The sequence below is a fragment of the Phocoena sinus genome, chromosome 11 (assembly GCF_008692025.1).
Source record: "Phocoena sinus isolate mPhoSin1 chromosome 11, mPhoSin1.pri, whole genome shotgun sequence".
NCBI classification, from domain to species: domain Eukaryota; kingdom Metazoa; phylum Chordata; class Mammalia; order Artiodactyla; family Phocoenidae; genus Phocoena; species Phocoena sinus.
This window is the reverse complement of record NC_045773.1, coordinates 88,699,570-88,716,757: the sequence shown is the minus strand read 5'-3', so window position 1 is coordinate 88,716,757 and position 17,188 is coordinate 88,699,570. Positions and strand designations below refer to the sequence as shown.

General features: G+C 39.9%; 1 long non-coding RNA gene across 1 annotated transcript in view; it reads right to left on the bottom strand.

Moving 5' to 3' along the window:
- Nucleotides 1-5,121: 5,121 nt before the first annotated feature.
- Nucleotides 5,122-17,188, bottom strand: part of LOC116762353 — a 48,334-nt gene continuing 36,267 nt past the window's right edge. Inside the window, exons 2-3 of the long non-coding RNA XR_004352245.1 lie at nt 6,835-6,900; nt 5,122-5,237 (exon numbers count right to left, since the gene is read on the bottom strand). This is a non-coding gene — a long non-coding RNA (uncharacterized LOC116762353). The remainder of the gene's footprint in view (nt 5,238-6,834; nt 6,901-17,188) is intronic.

The following is a 17,188-nucleotide window of genomic DNA, read 5'->3' as shown; positions in this document are numbered from 1 at the left end:
TTTAGAACAGAGCAATTAAATTGACAAACCTCTGGCAAGCTTGATTAATAAAAGAGAGAGCATACTAATAAGTAATATGGAAATGAAAAGGGTGCATAGCTATAGATGCTGCAAACATTTTAAAAAATAGTAAAAGAATATTATCAACTTTATGCTACCAAAAACGTTGAAATTGATTCTTAGGAAAAAAATACATACCTTGCCAAATGGACTTAAGAAAAATAGATCACTTGAATAGTTTTAAAACCATTGAAGAAATTTAATCAGTAGTTTTAAATATTCCCACAAATGAAATACCAGGCCCCCAGCAACTTCTATTCACTATTCAAGGACAGATAATTCCAATCTTACATACAGTATTTCAGAAAATACAAAAAGAAACACTATTCAACTCATTTTATGAGGCTAGTATAATTTTGATACAAAACCAGGAAAGGAAAATATGAGAAAGGCAAATTACAGGCCAGTTTCACTCATTAATACAGATGTAGAGTATTCCTTAACAGAATATTAACAAAATAAATCCAGCAATTTAAAAAAATAACAGTTTTACACCAAAAGCAAAAAAAAGTGAAAACAGACAAATTTGATTACATTAAAATTTAAAACGTCTTCATCAAAGAACACTATTAACAGAGTGAAAAGGCAGCCTACTGAATGGGAAAAAATATTTGCAAATCACATATCTGATAAGAGGTTAGTATCCAGAGTACATAAAGAACTCCTACAACTCAACAACAACACAACAAATAGCCTGATTGAAAAACGGGCAAAGAACTCGAATAGACATTTCTTCAAAGAGGACATGGAAATGGCCAACAAGCATATAAAAAGATGCTCAACATCACTAATCATTAGAGAAATGAAAATCAAAACCACAATAAGATATCACCTCATACCCCTTACTGCTACTATCAATAACACAGAAAATAACAAATGTTGGGAAGGATGTGAAGAAATGTATAAAATGGTGCAGCTGCTATGGAAAACAGTATGGCGGTTCCTCAAAAAATTAAAAATAGAATTATCATATAATAGAGCAATTCCACTTCTGGGTATATACCCAAAAGTTTTGAAAGCAGGATCTCAGGAGATATTTGCACAGCCATGTTCACAGCAGCACTATTCACAACAGCCAAGAGACAGTAGCAATCCAAATGTTCAGACAGATGAATGGACAGGCAAAATGTGGTCTATACATAGAATGAAGTATTATTCCATTTAAAAAGGAAAGAAATTTTGACACATGCTAGAACCTGGATGAAGCTTGGGGACATTATGCTAAGTGAAATAAACCAGTCACAAAAGACAAATACTGCATAATTCCACTAATACGAGGTATCTAGAATTGTCAAATTCATAGAAACTAAAAGTTGGACGGTGGTTGCCAGGGTCTTGGAGAATGGGGTTATGGGGAGTGTTTAAAGGGTACAGAGCTTCAATTTTGCAAGAGGAAAACGTACTGGAGATCTCTTTCACAGCAATGTAAATATGCTTAACACTACTGAACTGTACATTTAATAATGATTAAAGATAATAAATTTTATGTGTTTTCTTAATACAATAATTTTTTTAATATTAATTTTAATTTACCCCAGGAATGTAAAGTTGGTTCAACTTTAGGAAATCTATTAATATAATTTACCACATTAGCAAATAAAAGGTAATAATGTGAATGTCTCAAAAGATGAAAAAAACTGATAAAAATCAATATTCATTCTTAACTGAAAAAAAGACCTAACAAACCTTGTTCTCAAATTAAAAATTATCTTCTGGGACTTCCCTGGTGGTCCAGTGGTTAAGAATCTGCCTACCAATGCAGGGGACGTGGGTTCAACGCCTGGTCAGGGAACTAAGATCCCACATGCCTTGGGGCAACTAAGCCCTCGCACCGCAACTACTGAGCACGCAAGCCACAACTAGAGAGCCCGTGTGCTCTGGAGCCCACATGCCACAGCTAGAGAGAAGCCCACACACTGCAATGAAAGATGAAAGATCCTGTCGCAACTAAGACCCGACGCAGCCAAAATAAATAAATAAATAAATAAAAATTTTTTAAAGGTTATCTTCTACACACACACACACACACATCACACACACAGAGCTTATAACTAACATATTTAATGGTGAAACATTAAAAAGATTTCTTCTGAAATCCAAGGTAAGGCATATTTGCCTGCACTTCTATATAATACTAGACTGCAGGTCTAACTAGTACAATAAAAACAGTGGAATAGGGTTAGGGGAAACCCAGAAAGGGAAGGAGGAGAGAAAAAAAAGAAGGAAGGGAGGAATACAGGCAGAGATGCATGGAGGGGGAGAAGGAGAAAAACAGAAGAGAAGAAAAAGGAAGGAAAAGTTAAAGGCATAAGGAAAGGAAAACGTATAACTATTGCTTTTCTCATATGATATGATGGTATATAAAACAACCCAAGTGACTGTACAGATAAATTATCAAATTTAGTAAGACAGGTCAGCAAAGTTGCTAGATGTAGTTGTTACATAAAAGTCAATCTCATTTAGGTACAATAATGACAAATAGAACATTTAATTAATTTCAAACATACCATTTGTAACAGCACAAAATATTAACTATTTAAAACAGAAGTCATGAAGACCTGTTAGAGAAAATTATCAACTTTTGTTTGAAGACATTAAGGAATATGTAAATAAATGGAGAGATTTATCATATTCATGGCTTAGAAAATTCGATATTATAATACTGGGACAATGTCAATTCTTCCCAGACTGAGCAATGGTCTTTCTATAAAACTTCAGAAAAGACTTTATGTGAAAATTAACATGCTAATTCTATGTGCATATGAAAGAGCAAGAGACCAAGAACAGTCAAGACACTCCTGAAGAAGAGTCAAGTCAAAGTTCGTCCTCTGCCAGATATGAAGACTAGAAAGCCATTTTTAATTGAGATGGTATAGAATTAGGGCATAGAGAATCAAGTAAACTAACAGAACACAAATGAGAACCACAAAACAGACCCAGGTAAATATGAACATTGAATATACGATACAGGTAGCATCACACACCAATAGGAAAGCAGGGACTACTGAATAAACACACAAGAATAACCAGCTACCCCTTTAGGGAAAACACGGACTTGGATCTCTTCCTCACATCTTCTAAAAAAAACAATTTCAGATTGGTTGAGGGCTTAGCACTTTTAGAAAAAGAATGTGATACAACATCTTTTTGATAAAAAGATGCATTCTTAAACAGGACACAAAGAGTGAAAACATAAAGAAAATGATAAGTCATTTAAAGCTAAGAGCTTTTCTGTTTATCAAAAAATATCTAATAGAGGATGAAAATGGCAGCCACAAAGTAAGAGTGATTATTTGCAATAGCATATAATCATCACAAGATTAGTATGAGAATGTTCCTACTAATTTTTTAAAAAAAAAGAAGGGTAGTGAGACTTCCCTGGTGGCACAGTGGTTAAGACTCCACGTTCCCAATGCAGGGGGCCCAGGTTCCATCCCTGGTCTGGGAACTAGATCCCACATGCATGCTGCAACTAAGAGTTCACATGCCACAACTAAGGAACCAGTGAGCCACAACTAAGGAGCCCACCTGACACAACTAAGGAGCCCATCTGCTGCAACTAAGGAGCCACGTGCTGCAACTAAGGAGCTCGCCTGCTGCAGCTCGCCTGCTGCAGCTAATACCCAAGGCAACCAAATAAATAAAGTAAAAAATAATAATAAAAAAATTAAAAAATAAAAAGGGTAGTAAATTACATTAAAAGAAGACAAAACATGAATGAACAATATATGAAAAATGATCAACCACAATAAAATAATCAAAGAGAGGAAATTAAAAACGACAATGAGGTAAAATTCTGACAATGTAGTGTGTTAGGAAGGATACACGGCAACAGGAACTCATACACTGTGGTAGGAGTATGCAGTTTTTGGAAAGCAATTTTGGGATTAGCTTGCAAAGCTGAAGAGCTACATACCCTCTAATGAACAATTCTACTGTGCAAACACATGAAATTGGCTTAGGGGTTACTACTTTGTTCATAAAAATTATAGACAGAATAGAAATTAATAACGCATCACAAAATGAATATGCCTTAGACATAATATGGCACCTCTGTACCAGGAAACAAGCACAATAATGAACACAGCAGCATTATTTATAATAGCAAAGATAGATAGAAGCAACGCCAATGTCTGCAGCAGGAGAACTGGTAAATAAAATGAATATACAATGAAATAATTGTATTCAAGCCTTACCGTTCTTATCTAATGGAGTACCCCTGTTCCAGAGACTTCTGCTCTGGTTAATTCTCCCTTTCCCTCTGGAGAATAAAATCTGTTATTTCTGGCTATCTGCCCTCTACACCGTATTTATATATAATTGACCTATCGGATTCAAACCGTGGTTTTATTTCAGAACTAGTAAGTACTCGTGAGCCTTATTTACTCTATCGTTTTCCACTTCCATTCCCCCACCCCACAATACAGAGACACAAACACACACAGATTTCGGGTCCCACTCTTCACTCGACCTCCAAAATAGTCAAGTCTCTTACAATACCTGAGGAAATGTCCACTGCCTCAACAGCTGTGATGATGGCTTAATGCCCTTAAAACCCTGACTCTATATTAAGGACCAAGAAAAGAATTTTTTAACACCTGAACAAGGACAGAGGATGATTAAGATACAAATTTTATATGCTAGCTTATTTTATTTCTAATTATATTCTTAGTAAATGATGTTAATATTCAACAGGAATGACTTTGTCACTCAGTACTTTTGCCCAGTAAAAACCAGAGCCCCTAAGCATTTTATTGGCACTAAAGCAGTCAGCTGTGACATACGATAACGGCAAGGGTAAAGAAATTCTGCTCCGTTTCTAAATTAACTGTCTTTTCGATGACTTGAATGTAGGAGACTGAACATATGTAGAGGAGATCACAATAATTTTAAAAGGTGTTGACAGTATTATCATAATAGTCACCTGTTTAAACCAATGCTGACCCTCATGCATGTGTATTATATGGTTTAAGTAACCCAGAGCAGATGCTATATGTGTAATCCAGAAACAACTATAACGATCATTCATATCTCATGCTTGTAGATGAGAGAAGGGTAAATGACTTACTCAGCGAATTCTATTTCAACAGCATCGCCCTCCATCCTCAACACTCAACATCACAAAACTAGTTACTGGTGAGGCTCACTTGTCAGTGTTCTCCAGCATGTTATGGTGCCTATTAAACAAAACATCAGTTTTAGGTGTTTGTTTATCTTACAGAATGATTTACATATGATTTCTTTTTTTTTTATTTTTTTTTTTTTTTTGCGGTACGCGGGCCTCTCACTGTTGTGGCCTCTCCCGTTGCGGAGCACAGGCTCCGGATGCGCAGGCTCAGCAGCCATAGCTCACGGGCCCAGCCGCTCCACGGCATGTGGGATCCTCCCACACCGGGGCGCGAACCCTCATCCCCTGCATCGGCAGGCGGACTCTCAACCACTGCGCCACCAGGGAAGCCCTACATATGATTTCTTGAGCTATATATTAATGCACATAAAAATATGACTTGAGAAAAATTTCTCCTGTAATTTAAATTTACTACTGGTCTCTAACTAGCATGACATGTGTCCATGGTCAAGTGACTTTATCTAGAAGATATATTTTCATCTATATATTTTAGTAGCATGTAAACAGACCCTAACTTCATGTCAAGCCACTTAATGAGACATCATCATCGTCATTAAAATCATTTGTTTTTATGTATCTACATCCGTGTGGCTCCATACTAAGCACTATGAAAAGTGAGAATTAAAATGTCTCTCCTTCACAGGATATGCAATTTAAAATAAAACAGGAAAACGCATATTGATGACACTAAGATCAAACGCAGACACTAAACATAAGCATATAAGTATGTTTGATTACATCAAATGGTTAGATGAATGAGGGGGGTTTTAAGATTTCATTTTAAAACAGTTAAGATTTCATGAAAATCTCAACTTCTCTGTCTTAAAGGCTTATTTCAGCACTTGGGTTTGAAGAGGGGTCTTAGTAAGGATAAGGACCCTGTAGTCTAGGGTTTCAGAGAAAGAAAACACTCCAGAAAAGGCCATATCATAGGGTAATTTGTAAGAGGGGCAAGATTAGTAAGATGACCAAGGGGCAAGTTCCATGTACCCGAATATCAGAAAAATATATATATTTAATTAATATACCACCACCTGCTGACAACCCATTCATCTGGCTAGCAGGGCCAAATAGTGTTTTTCTAACACTATTCAGGAAGACTTCACTTCACTTTGAGCTCCTAAATAGGCCAAGCCAATACTCTTTAAAAACCCAGATCAGGGCTTCCCTGGTGGCGCAGTGGTTGAGAGTCCGCCTGCCGATGCAGGGGACACGGGTTCGTGCCCCGGTCCGGGAAGATCCCACATGCCGCGGAGCGGCTGGGCCCGTGAGCCATGGCCACTGAGCCTGCGCGTCCCGAGCCTGTGCTCCGCAGTGGGAGAGTCCACAACAGTGGGAGGCCCGCGTCAGTGAGAGGCCCGCGTACGGCCAAAAAAAAAAAAAAAAAGAGGAAACTGCTTTATCCTATTAGGTTCTCTCAAACTAATACAGGTCTGGCTCTTTTCTGCTCGTGGTTCTCCAAGTGTGGTCCTGGGAAGAGGACATCAGTATCACCTGGCAACTTGTGCGAAATGGAAATTCTCAGGCTCCACCCCAGACCTACTCCATCAGACAACTGGGGGGGGTGGTGAGGACCAGCCATCCGGTTGATCAAGACCCTTAGGTGATTCTGCTACGCACTCAGGTTGAACACTACTGCTTTGTACCTGTCCAATAGTAGCACCATCCATGCTTGCCCTGGTCCCACCATCAGGACAGGTATTTCAGTTCACCTGTAGAAATAATTCAAGAAAAAAAATGGTTTTGTCACTTAATCTTCACACTGAAAATGGCATATTTATGTTGGTCAATAAATACTCCCCAAATGGAATAATACTCTTAAACACTCCATACTCATAAACTTTCAGTGTTACAGGGATTGTAGATTGTAGTGTTTACAAAACATTTTCTAATATATTATCAATGAAGCCAATAGATTTAACAAGCTCCCAGGGGTCTTCATTCTCTCCTGGGCCTCACACAGAGAAGACCCTAATAGGCAGAGATCTCACAGCACCGCATATAAGAGCTCTCCTTTGTGTGCCAGGAGGGAGGGCTGGAAAAAGTCTCCTGGAAGGTCTAAGAGTAAAGACAAAAAAAAAAAAAAAAAAGCCTGAGATTTCCTTCTTGCTGATTCATCAGGCCCTGAGGGTCATCCTTCCCCTCTCCCAGCAGAGCTGAGACACTTCCAATGGGCCAGGCCCAGTTCTCAGTGTCAAGATCTGGAAATCAATGGTTTTACAGTGAGGGAATGGCATTCCCTAACTCTTAGTCTGAGGCTGTAGCTAAAACCAGACAACCCTTTTTGAAACACCAAACCATTTAAGCCAAATCGAAAAAAGTTCAGCTTCTTTGACAAGCACACTGAAAGACACTTTTACGCGTGTTAGGCTAAAATCCCACCAGGTCCCTGGAAAATCCTCTACCTGCGTTAGCCCCATGCTCAGTTCCCACAGTCCCCAGGAATGCAGACCTTCCTGCCCGTCACCAACACCAATTACCTCCCACCAAACTTCACGATGAAAAAGGGGGACAAAAATAATCACTATTTCAGCAGCGGTCATTTAAAAAAACATGATAATAACGTCGAACTCCCTCCAAAATTAGCCTCCACCGTCCTATAAATTGGTTTTCTTTGTGATCTAAAATTGACTCGCAGGGCACCAGTTAGAAAATAGTCGCTGAAAAGCCGGGGCCTCCGAGCTTTCGGATCCTGCCGGCCTTTCATCGTGTAAACAAACGCATCAGATTTAAAGCTTTCCCATAATTGTTATGCTAACCTTGGAGCGAAACCTCTCCATTTGCATTTGAAGGAGCTAAATATTAGGCAGGAAAGAAAGTACTCTCTTTGAAAGCCTGAGAAAATGTCCCCGCTCGGGGCTGCCGGGCCATCTGGGCCGCGGGCTGGGGCGCAGCTCCCGCCCCCCGCGCCCTGGTAGCCGCGCGCCGGGAAGAAGGGGCGCCCCGAGGGCCGTCATCTGGCTGCAGAAGAATGCGGACGGGCCCCCGGAGCCTTAGGGCGCGGGGCCGGGCTCGCTCGGGGCGGGGGCGGCCCGGGGATGTGGGAGCCAGGCGTGTCTTGGGGATAGATCACGCGGCCTGGGATCCTTGCCCTTTTCCCAGGGCGCATCCCCCGGGCCCACCGCTTCCTGGATGCCCGGGGGAGAGGGGCGTCTCCGCAGCAGGGTGAGGGGCTCGGAGGCGCGAGGCGGGGTGTGGAGAGCGTAGGCCTGTGCTGGGAAGGAGAAATGCACATTCTGTAAGCGCTCTGACCCACTTTGAACTTGATCTCCTGGAGTCTCCAGATCCAGCCCGTTTAGTCGAGGCCAGTAAGCCCCCTATGCACACCAAGCTTGGAGTAATTAAAAATAAAAACGCTGCACCGTTGGGGGTTTTTTATAGAAAGGAGGGAAGGCTCGAACTTCCCATCAGCCTATTCTGGGGCAATCAAGAAAAGCCTTGCAGCCCTCTACCTTTTCCTGCAAACGGAACTAAAGCGTATCTAGGATGAGTTACGGGAAAATCATTCCTGGGGGAAAAACATCGAGGGCTTCATACACCAGGAGGACAGAGCTGGAGGGGATAAGATGCTCCTAGATTCGAAGCATATAATTATTTTCTTGCACCACTTCTCATTTTAATCTCATTTCGAATATAATTCAAAGGTGCTTTGATTTTTAAATGACTTCACTGTTGTCAGAATTAGCATTTTTCACTAGTCCTAGGAGACATTCCAGAGGAGAACGGTATTTTTATTTTCCTTTTTTCCCCCCCTACCGTCTGACAAAGGCTTCTCATGCATCGCTGGACTGTGTTACAAAGTTAAGGGATTTTTCCCTCTCTCAAAGGAAGATCGTTGAGGCTGCAAGTAACCCTGGTAGCTGCTAGGAGATGGAATTCTTCAGGCTAGAACAGCATGTTGCACAAAATAACTGGGCAAAAGAGGAATGCAGGCCAGCACTTGAGTTCTTTACAGGGGCAAGAGGATGCAACAGTGACCCAAGGTCTATATGGGAAGAGAAGATGAAGTATATTGTTTTTCCTAATCATAAACTAAGTATCAGTGTTTGACAAGCTTCTAAAATGCATCAACTGCCATGTATTCTATTTACTTCATAAATATTTATTAAATGGCTACAAGTTTGGTTTGGGGGTTTGTTTGTTTGTTTTTTAAGATTTAGGACCTTGGCCTCAGTTCCAGTTCCAGATCTGGCTTCTCATACTTACTACCTTGGTGGCCCCAATCAAGTTACTTTGCCTTTCTAAATCCCAGTGTTCTTATCCATAAAATGGGTGTATTGAAATAAACACAGTGCCTAACACATAGTAAGCACTCTATAAATCATAGCTGTTGCTGAGTACGTTATTATCATCATTGTAATCACTGTCTCTTCCCTGAAGATTCTAAATCTTTTAAAATCTGTATTAAATGAAGCAATTGAATGGGGTCATTCAAAAATATTTATTTGTTGCCAGGTTCTGCTCTAGTGCTAGAGATAAATAGATAAATGTTCCTTGCTCTTATGGACTATAGGTTCTAGTCAGGGAGATAAACAACAGATCAGAAAAGTATTAACCATGATCATTGTGTAAACGAGCAGGAACCTATGAGGCCTCCCAGGACAGACCCCTTCCCCATATCCTCTGCTGTAGCTCCTCTCTGAAGTACCCAGATAATAGTATCTCATGCATATTTACTGAGTTTTTCAGATGCTAAAAACCACCACCAAATGTAAGAAATTAACTATTTGATGATCATGAGCAGGTAGTCCTGGACCTACACCCTGTTACCTCATCATCAACCAATCAGAGAATTGTGCACGAGCTGATCACATACCCTGTGACCCTCCTCCCTCACCCGGCCTTTAAAAATGCTTTGCTGAAACCCTGTTGGGAGTTAGGCATTTGCAGGGGGCATGAGCCCCCTTTCTCCTTGCATGGCCCTGCAATAAACATTTCCCGGCTCCAAACTCCAACGTTTCTGTATTGTTTGGCCTCACAACGTGTCGGGCACGTGAACTCGCATTTGGTAACAATTTCAGAGAACAGTAGATTCCATAAAGAAAATAAACCAGGGAATTGGGAAGGGGAGTGACTGAGAAAGGTGCTGGGGGAGGAGAGAAGGGCTGGTTAAGATGAGAAGGACAGGGCACCTCCAAGAGGAAGTGACAACCATAGGTGTCCGCCAGGCAAAAGCAGACTGGAGAAACATTCAGGGCCAGATCTTGTACGGTCAGGAGCTCCAAATTCTTTTCAGAGCAATGAGAGATGATGAGAAAGTTTCAGGTGAGGGAATAACATGATCTGATTTACTATTTAGAAAGGTCACTCTGGCTCCTATGTGGTGAGTAGACAATGGGAAGTGGTGGAAGAGGATAGGGTAAAAGTGGTCCTCAGCCCTCCTTGCCCCTGGGAAACTTTCATAAAGACAAGCTCTATTTGTGGGCATGGAATAGCACCTAGGCATTGCTTTTCCTGGCTTTTTTTGTTGTTGTTGTTGTTCTAAACTCCCAGGTGATTCTACCACATTGTAAGAGTGGAAAAAAACACTAATTTGGAAGCCATCTCAGTTGTCCCGTGAAAGAGGATGTGATTGACGTGGAGATGCTAAGCAGTGGTCATAGGCTATGTCTTAGAGGTAGAAGCAAATCAACCTGCTAATGGATTAGAAGTGACGGGATGGGTGAGGAGAGAAAGATAGGAATGAAGAATGACCTCATAGTTGGCTCAGTAGTATAGACGGTGATCCCATTTACCGGGATGGCAAAAATGAAGTCAAAGTAGACAGAGGAATGAAGACTGGAATCAAAAATACTGACCATGTTGTGTATATGATGTTAATTTGACATATATTAGTATAACAATAATATAATTATTCAGTGGAAACATCTAGCAGGAAGTTGATTTGAGAGATAGGAGGACAAAACTCTAAATGTCATCTGTATCAATGTTGCCCAACAGAACTTTCAGCTAGAATGGAAATGTCCTATATCTGTACTGTCTACTGCAGTATCACTCACCACACGTGGATATTAGCACTTGAAATACAGCTAGGCTGGTATAAGTGAGGAACTGATTTTTTTTTAATTAATTTAAATTTAAATAGCAATATGTGGCCAGTAGCTATCCTACTGGACAAAGCAGACATGCGTTGATGATTCCCATGTTTATATATCTGGCCTGAACTTGATACCTTCTCACTACTTCCCCTGGTAACAAACAGATCAAAGCCACTGTCCTCTCCAGCTTAGATTACTGCAACAGCCTCCTATCTGGTCACAACGTTTCTCCCCTGACCTTTTATTGTATATTCTCAAGACAGCAGCCAAAATCATCTTCACAGCTTGAGTTATATCATGTATTTCTTTGCCTGAAGCCTTCTAATGTTTCCTCATCTCAATATGATAAAAGCCAAAGATTTTTCAATAGCATACAAAAAAAAAGAAAAAATAGCCCTAAATCATCTGACCCCTTCTTTGCCTCTCTAACTTCACTTTCCACTTTTCTGCCACTCCTCTGTCCCTGCCATAGCACTTATCACCTTCTCTTGTGCGATATACTTAACTCAGTTATATTGTTTAGTGTCTACTCTCTTTTAGTAGAAAATAGGCTCTGTTGGGGAGGGGATTTATGACTGTTTTGTTCACTATTGTGTCCTCTACTACCTAGAACACAGTAGCCTGGCACATGTTAAGCACCCAAGAAATACTTATTGAAAGACTGATAATCTATGCTCACCTAGGTCACCCAGAAAGACTGTACATGGAGAATAAAAAGGGCTTCAGGACTGAGCCCCAGGCCACTCCTGCATTTAGAGTTGCACCATCCAATGTGTTGGCCACTAGTAACCATATGTGGCTTTTCAGCTTTCAAAATATGCTACTCCAAACTGAGATGCACTGTAAGTGTAAGATACTCACCAGATTGTGAAGATTAAGGATATATATAAAGAGTGTAAAGTAGCTCATTAATTATTTATAGTGATTACTTACTGAAATAATATTTTGGAGATTTTGAGTTAACTAAAATGTATTACTAAAATTGATTTCACCTCTTCCTTTTTACTTTTTTTAATGTGGAAATTAAACACTAGGAAATTTAAAATCACATATGTGGCTCATGTTATATTTCTATTAGACAAGTTGGTTTAGAGACTGAGAAGAAGAAAAGCCGGCAGGGGTTACTGTGCAGTGAGTAGGAGAAAATATCAGGAAAGTGTGGTACATGGAAGATTAGAGAAACAATTTTTTAAAGTGGGAAGGAACAGTTAACTAGGTCATATGAGCAAAATAAAGATAGCGAATTAACCCAAAGATTTGGCAAGATGGAGATCACTGTCAACTATGACAAGGGTGGTTTCAGTGATAGGTGTATGCAGAAGCCCAGCTGGAGAGGGTTTAAGTCAGAATAGAAAGTGAGGAAGGAGAGACAACCAATACAGACAACCCTCTCAAGAAGTTTTCTATGAGAAATGGGATGACTGCTGGACGTAGAACAAAATTATTTTAAGATGGGAGATGTTTTGATCGCTGAAGGAAATGATCCAAGAGAAATAGCCCCAAATTGGAAAATTTAGGCCAAATACAAAGAATATGGACACAAAGCATTTTAAATCTGAAAGGGCCCTTGAAGTTTATCTCAGACAAACTCTTTGCATTACAGATAAGAACTCTGAGATCCAAACAAGTGAAGGATTTGTCAATGTCAACAGCAAAGCTGAAACCAGAACCAGAAACATGGTCAATGAGCTTAGATAAGCTCATTTCTTCAGAGACAAACACTGGTTTTCCAAAAAAAAAAAAAAAAAAAAACCCCACTGAGTGAGAATTATCTTATGTACCACTAGTATAGAATGACAGAGTGTCTCCTTTGGAATGGCTTCAATAATTCTAAGTGAATTGGATAAAACTTATGAAAAGATTTATCATCAGGGAGGAAAACCTTTCTGTGCTTTATACCTAGAAAGTTCATACCTGTAACCAAGTATAACTTCTCTACCATAGAATAAAAATCAACTCTGTACTGTTTCCCTGTACAAAATTTAAATTAACTGGAGTGCTCAGAGAATGGTGAAAATGAGAGGTTCTGATAAATTTTATTTTCTGCTTAACCTGAGGTCAACCAAACAAATACACTGTATTCTAACTCCACTGAAAATCTTTAAATGCTTAGCCCTTCTTTCCTTACTGTGTAGGAAAATGACCATAATTTGATCTCTCTTGAATGATCCAGTATTTTTCTGTGCCTCAGGGTATCATGTTCAATAACATTTTACAATATCTTCCTAGGACTTTAGGTACAGAGAGTGAATTAGGGAAGGAAATTTTGCAAAGTTTCTTTCTGAGAACTTCATAGGAACATGTTTATCGTTTGCCTCTTTTTTGCTAAAGGTTGGGTAAAATAAAACTTCAAGTAATGAGGTTATCTGTTAATTCAAGTTTTATCACCCTGTTTTCATTTCTTGTACACTAAGATAATACAATACTGTTAACTCATAAAAAATACAGTATGTGTTAAGGGGCTTTGGTTTGAAGGTTTTGTTATTGTTGTTATAACATTGTTGATGGGTTTGTGATGACCTTGACAAACCCCTCACTTAGAGATTGTTATGAACAATGATATTCATAAGACGATTAATCTGGGGTGAGTCAGTCTGGGGCCACAAAGAGGCAAACTTTCACATACAAGTGGGTTGAGATGGGTAACACAGTCTCACAGATGTGTGATGGGGTTTGCATGTGATACGTGAACCGCATCACATGCCTCCTTTCCGTTCTACATTCACATCAGTACCTATCCTTCTCCAAGTCCAAGGCTAATCCTTATATTTTACCTTCTCTGCACGTTTTTCTCTTCCTCGGCACACAGCCTAGCTCGGCTCTCACCAGTTACAAAAGTTCCTTATCCCTTACTCTACCTCTTACCATTCTTTTGCCTACCAAGCTTCAAAATAAGTAGTTTGCCTCCGCAGTCTCTTAATCCTCCCAACTGTGCATCTTCAGGACTTTCCATCATTATTTTTCTTAGCTGCCCGGGGGTCTCTAACACAGTTGGATCCTTCCATCTAGAAACTTGCTTTGTCAAACCACTACTTTACCTTTTCCTATTTTCTCTCCTCCTCCCCTCTAAATACTTCTTCTTGGGTTCCCTCACTAGTTCTTTTCCTTATGCCCTCTGAATGTGTGTTCCCAGACTTTCATCCTCAGCTTTCTCATTTTTCCTTCCATTTCTTCCTTCTGCTATTTCATCTGTTTCCCAAACTCTAACTGCCGCTAATATACTGGTAACTCAGAAGTTTGATATCTTTCTCGAGCCTGCTGGGCAACTCCACCTGGATATTCTGGAAGTGATCTCAAAATTAATACATCCCAAAACAAACTAATTAGCAAGATTTTTCTTTATCAGTTAATGGGGCCAAGCAGTTACCTAGTCACACAAGTCAATTCGCTTGACTCCCACTTTTTCCCTCAATCATTCAATTGATTTTGGCTTAAATACATACAGCAAATCTGTGCATCCCTCAAATCTGGTGAGCAACCTTAGTGTAGCTCATGGCCTTCCCCTCTTTTAAGTTGTTTATCGCTCCTATCCATCCTGCACTATGTTCTTTCCAAAACATAAATCTGAACTATTATTGCTGCTCCTTTGGGGATAACCTCCTCCACCCCCATCATGGAATAAAGTCCAGAACACTCTTCAGAGCAGGTCATGTCCTTCACATCTGACCTTAACCTGTCACCCCCAATGCCTTTTCAACCACTTCTAGCAACCATCACCTCTACCCTTCTGTTCCACACACTCCTGACTGTCTCATCCATCTGGAACTCCTACTCAGCCTCCAAGAGGCCTTGTCAATATCTCTTAAAATCACTTGTTACATGGAATGATAATTAATTATTTACATACCTCCCACTACATTGTGTTATGATTATTAAATAATATGTTCTGCTTAACAATAGGGATCATGGTGTTTTCACCACTGTATCTACACCATCTAGCATAGTACTTAGACTTAGTAGGGGCTCAACATATGGATTGGAATTGAATGGTTTAGAGGTAAACTCAGTCTAAATGAGATAACCAGTCTGTCCTAATGAGCTCATCTTCATTGTCTATCCCTGTTGACAGGTATCATCCTAAACATAAGAGACAGGTGATTTCTGATTTCAGACACAGGGTGTGTCACCCTGATTTGTGAGGAAGGGAATGCCCCGCCGCCCCCCACCCCTTTTCTTCATTCTTCCTGGGAGAACAAATTGCATTATACAGTTGTGGAGCCAACTTGCTTTTTAAGGGCACACTTTGCTGTTCTGTTTGAATATCCCTTGTCTCTCCTGTTGTTCTTTCTCTGAGCCTGTCTGCCCTTTTCCAAAAGTGAAAACATCACCAAGCATTTCTGTAATAATATGGTGTATATTATCACATTAGCTACAGTTATAATAAAAGTAGCTACATTATCAGATTATGCTTTGCCTCAGAGCCATAGAAATAATGGTGCTTTATCAGGAAATTTTTTATAGCCAAATGGAAATTCACTAATGCAATAGGAAATTATCAAACATAATATAATTCAGGAGACCCAAACTGTTAGTGTCTCAATAGGTGAAGGGGGAAAACATCTATTTTATTGTAATGAAACTCTTAACAGAGACATATTTATTATCTTTGTAAAAATGCTCAACATGTTCTTTTCCTCTTTGTATAATAATTTCTCGTTTCTTTTTTTAAAACTTGGATTCTTTTTGTGAAAAGTCTGTTTGAATGTCAGAAGAAAATAAAAGTGAAGGACTTCCCTTGTGGTCCAGTGTTTAAGAATCCGCCTTCCAATGGGGACGTGGGTTCGACCCCTGGTCGGGGAACTAAGATCCCACATGCCACAGGACAACTAAGCCCGTGGGCCGCAACTACTGAGCCCGTGCACTCTGGAGCCTGCATGCCACAACTAGAGAGAAGCCCACTTGACACAAAGAAAGATCCTACATGCCACAACAAAGACCTAATGCAGCCAAATAAATAAATAAAATACATATAATAGTCCTTTAAAAAAAGAAGAAGGGCTTCCCTGGTGGCGCAGTGGTTGAGAGTTCGCCTGCCGATGCAGGGGACACGGGTTCGTGCCCCGGTCTGGGAAGATCCCACATGCCGTGGGGCAGCTAGGCCCGTAAGCCATGGCCGCTGAGCCTGCGCATCCGGAGCCTGTGCTCTGCAACGGGAGAGGCCACAACAGTGAGAGGCCCGCGTACCGCAAAAAAAAAAAAGAAGAATAAGAAAATAAAAGTGATCGGTGATCAGGCAGTTATTAAGTACAAAAAATCATCCAAAAAATTTAAAATATGGATTTATGCTATCAAACTGCTAAGAGAGTTTCAGAAAGGCTTCCATAAACATAAAACACACAACAAAACACCAGTGTGCCTATGTATTGTGGAGAATGATAAGCTGTCTGCTCACATGCACAAACTAATGAGCAGGAAAATGTCAGTACATAGCATGTCAAATAGTCAGTGTGCAAATTCCATCCAAACTTTTACCTCGATTTCCATCTAAAAACAGTGAACAAACATGCAAAATCTAGGTAGCTGCAATTTTTGCCTTTACTAAACAATGGTTTCATGACAGTCAGAATATCAAATTCAGAGAAAAAAATTAAATGGCTTTCCTGCTTCATAATACATCAAATTCTTGCTAGAATTCAAAGGAAGGATGAAGAGGTGTTTTTTTTCTTTCTCCAAAAACAATTTCCCTTAGTCCAGGACTGGGGGGAGAGTGACTAAGTAAAAGGGCATGACAGAAATGCAGTTCAAAGACATATTCCCATGCTGTCATTATGTATGTGTGTGTACACACATGTTAATATATAGTATGTGTGCATTAGCATATAGATGGAGGTATAAAAATTAGACAGATAATAGATAATGGGTGATCTATCATTCTGGAAGCTTTGAAAGGGAGATGTTTGTTTAAATGATCTTTTCAATGGTGTACTCTACTGAGGTGTAACTATTTCTTCTTTTGACCTGA